Below are 8,032 nucleotides of genomic sequence, written 5' to 3' on the forward strand. Positions count from 1 at the left end.
TCATGACCACAATAGTATGAAACTAGAAATCAACTATAACAGAAAAGCTGGAAAAGTCACAAATACATGGAGACTAAACAACATGCTACTGAACAACTATTGGATCAATGGAGAAACCAAAAAATACCTGGAGATGAATGAAAATGAAAACACAACATACCAAAACTTATAGGATGCAGCAAAAGCGGTACTAAGACAGAAATTTACAGCAATACAGGCCTACCTCAACAAACAAGAAAAATCTCAAATAAACAATCTTACACTATACCTAAAAGAATTAGAAAAAGAACAAACAAAGCCCAAAGTCAGTAGAAGGAAGGAAATACTAAAAACTGAGCAGAAATAAATGAAATAGAGACTAAAAAACCTATAGAAAAAAATCAATGAAACCAAGAGCTGGTTTTCTGAGAAGATAAACAAAATTGACAAATCATTAGCCAGACTCACTAAGAAAAAAAGAGAGAACAGTTAAAAAATAAAATCAGAAATGAAAGAGGAGAAATTACAACAGACACCACAGAAATACAAAGGACTAAAAGAGAATACTATGAAAAGCTATATGCCAACAAATTGGGTAACCTAGAACAAGTGGATAAATTCTTAGACTCATACAACCTCGCAAAACTGAATCGAGAAGAAACAGAGAATCTGAATCGACCAATCACAAACAAAGAGATCGAAACAGTAATCAAAAACCTCCCAAACAACAAAAGTCCAGGACCAGATGGCTTCTCTGGCGCATTCTACCAAACAGTCAAAGAAGATTTAATACCTATCCTCCTCAAACTATTCCAAAAAACTGAAGAGGACAGGACACCTCCAAACTCATTTTACGAGGCCAATATTACCCTGATACCGAAACCAGAGAAGGATAACAGAAAAAACGAAAACTACAGGCCAATATTGCTGATGAACAAAGATGCAAAAATCCTCAACAAAATATTGGCTAATCAAATATAACACTACATTAAAAGCATCACACATCACAATCATGTGGGATTTATTCCAGGGTTGCAGGGATGGTTCAACATCTGCAAATCATCAATGTGATACACCACATTAACAAAATGAAGAATAAAAATCACATGATCATCTCAAGAGCTGCAGAGAAAGGATTTGACAAGATCCAATATCCATTTATGATTAAAACCCTCAATAAAATGGGTATATTAAGAAAGTACCTCAACATAATAAAGACCATATATGACAAACCCACAGCTAACATCATACTCAATGGGAAAAAACTGAAAACTATTCTTCTGAGAACAGAAACAAAACAAGGATGCCCACACTCGTCACTCTTACTCAACATAATACTGGAAGTTTTAGCCAGAGCAATTAGGCAAGGAAAAAAAATAAAAGGGATCCAAATTGGAAAGAAGAAGTAAAACTCACTATTTGTGGATGATATGACTTTATATATGGAAAACTCTAAAGAATCCACCAAAAATTATTAGAAATAATCAACAAATACAGTAAAGTTGCTGGGTACAAAATCAACATACAGAAATCAGTCACATTTCTATACACTAATAATGAACTTGCAAAGAGAGAAATCAAGGATAGAAGCCTATTTACAATTTCAGCAAAAAGAATAAAATATCCAGGACTAAATTTAACCAAGGAGGAGAAAGACCTATACACTGAAAACTATAACACACTATTGAAACAAATCAAAGGAGACATGAAGAAATGGAAAGATAGTCCATGCTCATGGATTGGGTAGAATAAATATAGTTAAAATGTCCATATTATCTAAAGCAATCTACAGATTCAATGCAATTCCAATCAGGATCCCAATGACACTCTTCACGGAAATAGAACAAAGAATCCTAAAATTTATATGGAACAACAAAAGACCCTGAATAGCCAAAGCAATCCTGAGAAAAAGGAACAAAGCTGGTGAGCCAGCCCAGATGGCCTAGTGGTTAAAGTTTGGCGCACTCTGTTTTGGCATCCCAGGTTTGGTTCCTGTGTGTGGAACCACACCGCTCATCTGTCAGTAGCCATGTTGTGGAGGTGGTTCACAAAAAAGAACCAGAAGAACTTACAATTATACAGAACTATGTACTGGGGGTTTGGGGGAGGGGGAGGAGGGAGCAAAAAGGCGGAAGATTGGCAACAGATGTTAGTTTAGGGCGAACATTCCCCTGTAAAGAAAAAAAAAGAACAAAGGTGGAGGCATCACACTCCCTGCCTTCAAAACATACTACAAGGCTATAGTAATCAAACAGGATGGTACTGACAGAAAAACAGACACACAGATCAATGGAACAGAGTTGAGAGCCCAGAAATAAAACCATATATCTATGGACAGCTAATCTTCTACAAAGGAACCAAGAACATACAATGGAGGAAGGAAAGTCTCTTCAATAAATGGTGCTGGGAAAACTGGACAGCCACATGCAAAAGAATGAAAGTAGATCATTATCTTTTGCCATACACAAAAATTAACTCCAAAAGGATTAAAGACTTGAATGTAAGACCTGAAACCATGAAACTTCTAGAAGAAAACATAGGCAGTAAGGTCTTTGACATTGGTCTTAGCAGTATCTTTTCGAATACCATGTCTGACGGGGCAAGGGAAACAAAAGACAAAATAAACAAACGGGACTACATCAGACTAAAAAGCTTCTGCAAGGCAAAGGAAACCATCAACAAAACGAAAGGACAACCTAACAACTGGGAGACAATATTTGCAAATCACATATCCAATAAGCGGTTAATTTCCAAAATATATAAAGAACTCATACAACTCAACAACAACAAAAAAACAACCTGATCAAAAAATGGGCAGAGGAGGCCAGCCCCATGTGTACTAGTTAAGAGTTTGGCGTGCTCTGCTTCAGCCACCCCGGTTCACCGGTTCGGATCTCAGGCACGGGCCTACACCACTCACCAGCCATGCTGAGGCAGCAACCCATGTATAAAATAGAGGAAGACTGGCACAGATTTTAGCTCAGGACCAATCCTCCTCAAGCAGAAAAAGGAGGAAGGTTGGGAAGAGATGTTAGCTCAGGGTAAGCTTTCTCATAAAAAAAAAAAAACCATAGAGGATATGAGCAGACATTTTTCCAAAGAAGATATACAGATGGCCAACAAACACAAGAAAAGATGTTCAACATTACTAATTATTAGGGAAATGCAAATCAAAACCACAATGAGATATCATCACTTCACACATCTCAGAATGATTATAATTAACAAGACAAGAAATAAGTGTTGGAGAGTATGTGGAGAGAAGGGAACCCTTATACGCCGCTGGTGGGAGTGCAAACTGGGGCAGCCACTATGGAAAACCATATGGAGATTTCTGAAAAAATTAAAAACAGAAATACCATGTGATCCAGCCATTCCACTACTAGGTATTTATCCAAAAAGCAGGAAATCAATACAAGATTTATGCATGGCTATGTTCATTGCATCATAACTCACAATAGCCAAGATGTGGAAACAACCCAAGTGCCCATCAACAGATGAATGGATATAGAAGATGTGGTATATATACAGTAGAACACTACTCAGCCATAAGAAGAGACAAAATAGTGTCGTTTGTGACAACACGGATGGTCCCTCAGGGTATTATGCTAAGTGAAATAAGTCAGACAGAAAAAATAAATACTGTACGACTTCACGCCTATGTGGAAGATGAACATACACATAGATAAGGGGAACAGATTAGTGGTTACCAGAGGAGAAGGGGGTTGGGGGAAGGCGAAAGGGGTAAAAGGACACATGTGTATGATGATGGATAAAAACTAGACTATTGGTGGTGAACGCCATGCAGTCTATACTGCATGAAATATAATATTGAATATTATAATAATATAATATATAATATAATTAATATAATTATATAATATAATAAATATAAATATAAAAATAAATAAACTGAAATATAATAATGTACACCTGAACTTTGCACAATGTTTTAAGTCAACACGACCTTAATAAAATAAGTAAAAAAGAAAGATATATAACCACATGATAAGGTTCTTGTGAGAATTATGATGTAATGCTTATAAGGGCTTAGTACAAGATCCAAAGTAAATTCTCAACAACAAAATGATCAACACACAAAATGACCAAAGGACATGAAAGGCAATTAACAGAAAGAATACAAAAGGCCAATGAATCAAATGATACTCCATTTTACTAATAAATTAAACTAACAAAGAGATGCAAATTAAAACAGTGAGACTTCTTATGCTTATCAGGTTGGTAAAGATTAATTTCAAAACATAGATGCACACGCTGTTGATCAAGAAATTGCACTTGTAAATTTTTCTTACAGAAACATAAGAAGGCAAATATACATGCGGTCACAACACTGAATATTGACTGCATATACGCCAGACATTGCATAATCTTACAGCATTCTTCAGACTTAAGTACTGTTACTTCCATTGTGAAGATGAGGAAACTAAGGCAAAGATGGTCAAATAACCCGCCCAAGGTCCTACTGACGGTGATTAAAGCAGGACCCAAGCCTATCTGACTTCAGGGCCCAAGTTCTTCACCAACAGGCACTATACAAGGAGGTCCACTGAAGTAGTGGGGAGATTAGCAACAACCTGGACGTCCACCACCAATACGGGACGAAATTCTGCTACAGCCGTACACCTGAATTCTACCTATTCAATAAAAAGATGCATACATGTACTGGCATAGGAACTAGCCAGGATATACGAAATAAAAAAAGAAAGCAGCAGAACAGCAAGGACAATTGCATCTCTGTAAAAGACCAAAACACACACGGGAGCATAATGAGCGTAGGGAAAAAATCTGGAAAGTGTTTCATTTTCTAAATAATTTCTTAACATCTGAAGATGTTTGAAACCAACGCGTCATTTAATCCGAAGAAAACACAAACTAGATGGATCCGGTGTTTCTAGAGCCGTGCGGCCCCGGGTCCCCAGGGGAGGCCTCGGGCAGTGACGCGCACGACTTTCCCACTTGGCGCTCCCTCTAAAGTACAGGTATTTCTCCGGAAGCGACTTCAGGACAAAGGCCTGGAGCGCTCACCCTCGGAACGAACCTGAAGGAAGGTGGTCTACTCTCGGTAACTGCAGCCGACACGCAACAAATACACCCCGAGCGAACGCGGAGCTGCGACAGCACCGCCGCAGCCGGACACCGACACGCCCGCGGGGCCGGGAACGGCCGGGGGACCCGCCGCGCCACAGGGGCGGGCGGCGCGGAGCGGCCGGGGACCGTACCTCGGCCGAGGGCCTGGCGGGGCGCGGCGGCGGCGGCGGCCGTCCGGGCTCGGCTTCGCGGTGGGGGCCGGCGCCCCAGCGCTCGCGCCTCGGCCCCAGGCGACCCCGCACACCTCGGGAGGTTCGCGACACCCGCCACACTGGGGAATTCAAATTGGAAGCGCCCGCCCCCCAGCCCGCTCGCGATTGGCGCGCTCAGAAACTGCGTCAGCGTGCGTCTCATGGGGACGCAGGGGAACTGGGGACGGGCCCCCGCGCAGCGTGGGCAGCGTTGTTTCCACAAAAAGTGGGCACGGCTCCGAGCGGCCACCGCACCGGGCACACCCCTCTGGCCGTCCGCAGGGGTCGTTTCGTGTTCGGAAGGCGCGCGCCCGCCCCGCGAGCCGCCGCTCCTCCCGTTATGCTCTGCGGCGGGAAGGCGGGCGTCTGACGCCGCCTGCGCGCCCCGGCGTGACCGCGGTTTACTAAGTTTGGCCCTCGCCGGTTCCCCGCCTGCCAGGCCGGGTGTGCTGGCTCGCGGCGCTGAGTGGGCCGTTTCCAGCACGTCTGAGGAGATTGGTTGCTGAGCGCTTCTGAGGGAGCTTTTCCTTTTCTGAGGCCGTCCGATGTTGGAGACTGGGGAGCAGCGTTGTGTTCTTGAGGGGATGGCGGGCTGAATGCAGAGTTGCACTTGCCCCGGCGTGTTCAGTGTGAGCTGTTCCCTCGGGCAGTGTGATGTCTTTGAGCCCGTTCGTCTCGCATTCTGAAAGCACTCACCTCGACACTCGGGGGTGCGACGCCGTTTGTGACAGTGGCGCTCAGGCCGAGCCCTCTTTAGCCGGCGCCCAACGATGCTCTGCTAGGGGCGGGCAAGGAGGCGCGGCAGGAGGAGCAAGTTCCCGGCCCTAAACCCCTTCCGGCGCCATCCCGGGTCTTCCCTCCTGGCGTCCCGCCCTCCTCCCGCCGAGGCTGCACTGCGGGCGGGAGAGTTTAGTTTATTCCTCACCCAAGAAAATTCCCTCAGCATCCCAGAGTCCTGTATCGCGCTTCTCCCTTAACGACTGGACTGAAATAGTCGTAATGCATTAATTTGTTAAAGTGACTTTTCCAGTCCCCTCTTCTAAATCCTGCATCCACTACATCCTGTGCACACCGAATATTCGGAATCCAAAATATAAATGTAAAGCATGCAAATGAATGCAAGGAAGGAAAAGAAACTAGTTGGGAGTGGGGGAGAGGAGCAAATCGACAGAGACAAAAGAGCTTCTCCCTGCGCAGCCTAGTGGACAATGGCTGGACGCGGATCTGCCCCAAATTTGTGGCAAAAGGCAGACTTAAAATACAGGTTCAGTGACACGTGTGAAAAACGTTTTGTGGGGTAGAAGGATTTGAAGAGATAGGCATTCATACTCCAGAGCGTCTGCAGTAGAGTTATGACCGGTTTCTGGCTCATGATGGAAATCGCCATGGCTCACGTGTTCAGCCAAAATAGGAACCTTGAAATATGAAGGCAGATGCTCAGAATTGTAGACTTTTATTTTTTCAATTAGCCACTTCTCATGGGAGAAGTAACTAACGTATATAGGCTGCTCCAGGGTGAACAGCAACAAGGAAGGATGACTGATGGTTTTCCAAGCAAAAGTGGATAAAACAGTTCGTGGATAACAAAGTGTGACGAGAAAGCATAGAGGCCAAGGCCGACGTTCATCCGTCCGTTGGGGACAGCAGCCTGCTGCCCTGGATGGGCCTCGTTTAGGTTTCAGTTGGCAAGGAGGGGAGAGCTTCTCCGGGCCACAGTCAGCCGCCTGGGATCATGTGTCCCGTCCTGCATCTCTGACTCATGGGAACACATGCACTTAGGGGCCAGAGGACAGACAGGAGGAAGGGACTGGAAGCCTCACGCTGTGTGGCGGTTGCTGCCAGGGCGTCTGGATCTGCTTAGCTGGGAAGAATATTCCCAGGACCATGGGAAGTTCTAGCAGGGGTACTAATTGACCGTGCAGCATTTTGGGGAGAATTAGAAAAAAGATGCTCTTTCTTCAAGCCCAATGGTTCTCAACTAGGGGTGATTTTGCCCCCCACCCTGGGGACATTTGGCAGTGGCTGGAGACAGTTATGATGGTCACAACTGAGAAGGGTGCCACTGGCATCTAGTGATTAGAGGACGGGAATGCCACTAAACATCCTACAATGTGCAGGACAGCCCCCTCCATTACGAACAAGTATGCAGTCTAACATGTCAATACTGCCAAGGTTGAGAAATCCTGCTCTTGGAAGGTGTAGCCCTGAAACAGGAGTTTAGTCTCCTCTCTCTCTCAGCTCTCAGGTCCCACGGCACAACCACTACTGGCCGTCTGGGCCTAGAGGAGGGGTGAGGATGGAGTCAACAGGGCGGTTCTCCAGGCTGTGTGAGAGGAGGACCCTTCAGTGGAAAAGACTGCCAAGGAGAGTGCTGTGTGATAGAGACGTTATACAAACGCACAGACGTGTCCTTGTAGATTGTAGTCAGTGCCGTGAAAATGTGTCAGTTCAGATCCTGCATGAGGCTGATGGTGAAGTGGAGTTAGGAGTACAAGAAATTTACTGGGGGGTAAGGCCCGTGAACGTTGAAGGGGAGGAAGAAGGGTTGGGGCTGGTGGATCTTCAGACCTTGATGCAGATCTGGCATTTGAGAAAGGAAAAGGGAGAAGGAAGCCGAATTGGGCAGAGGGAGCCTAAGATTGTGATGCAGATTTGACAAAGTGTTGGGTGGCCCGATAGGGAGATTTGGGGTAGCCCATCAGAGGAGGCCTGTAGTGGGCAGAAGCGAGCAGGCCCTGGGATCTGTCAGGCTG

The 8,032-nt window shown here is 45.0% G+C and overlaps 1 protein-coding gene across 4 annotated transcripts in view; it reads right to left on the minus strand.

Moving 5' to 3' along the window:
- MIS18BP1 (MIS18 binding protein 1) overlaps window positions 1-6,078 on the minus strand; it is a 61,677-nt gene extending 55,599 nt beyond the window's left edge. For 3 of the 4 annotated variants that reach the window (XR_011542685.1, XR_011542684.1, XM_070629938.1), the window contains exon 1: window positions 5,220-5,358. The gene's annotated coding sequence lies outside the window, so the exon portion shown is untranslated. Of the gene's footprint in view, window positions 1-5,219; window positions 5,359-5,975 lie in introns of those variants that run through there. The other variant, XM_070629946.1, reaches the window with a different exon arrangement.
- Between the last annotated feature and the right edge of the window lie 1,954 nt (window positions 6,079-8,032).

Source organism: Equus przewalskii, chromosome 1 (genome assembly GCF_037783145.1).
Source record: "Equus przewalskii isolate Varuska chromosome 1, EquPr2, whole genome shotgun sequence".
Lineage (NCBI taxonomy): Eukaryota > Metazoa > Chordata > Mammalia > Perissodactyla > Equidae > Equus > Equus przewalskii.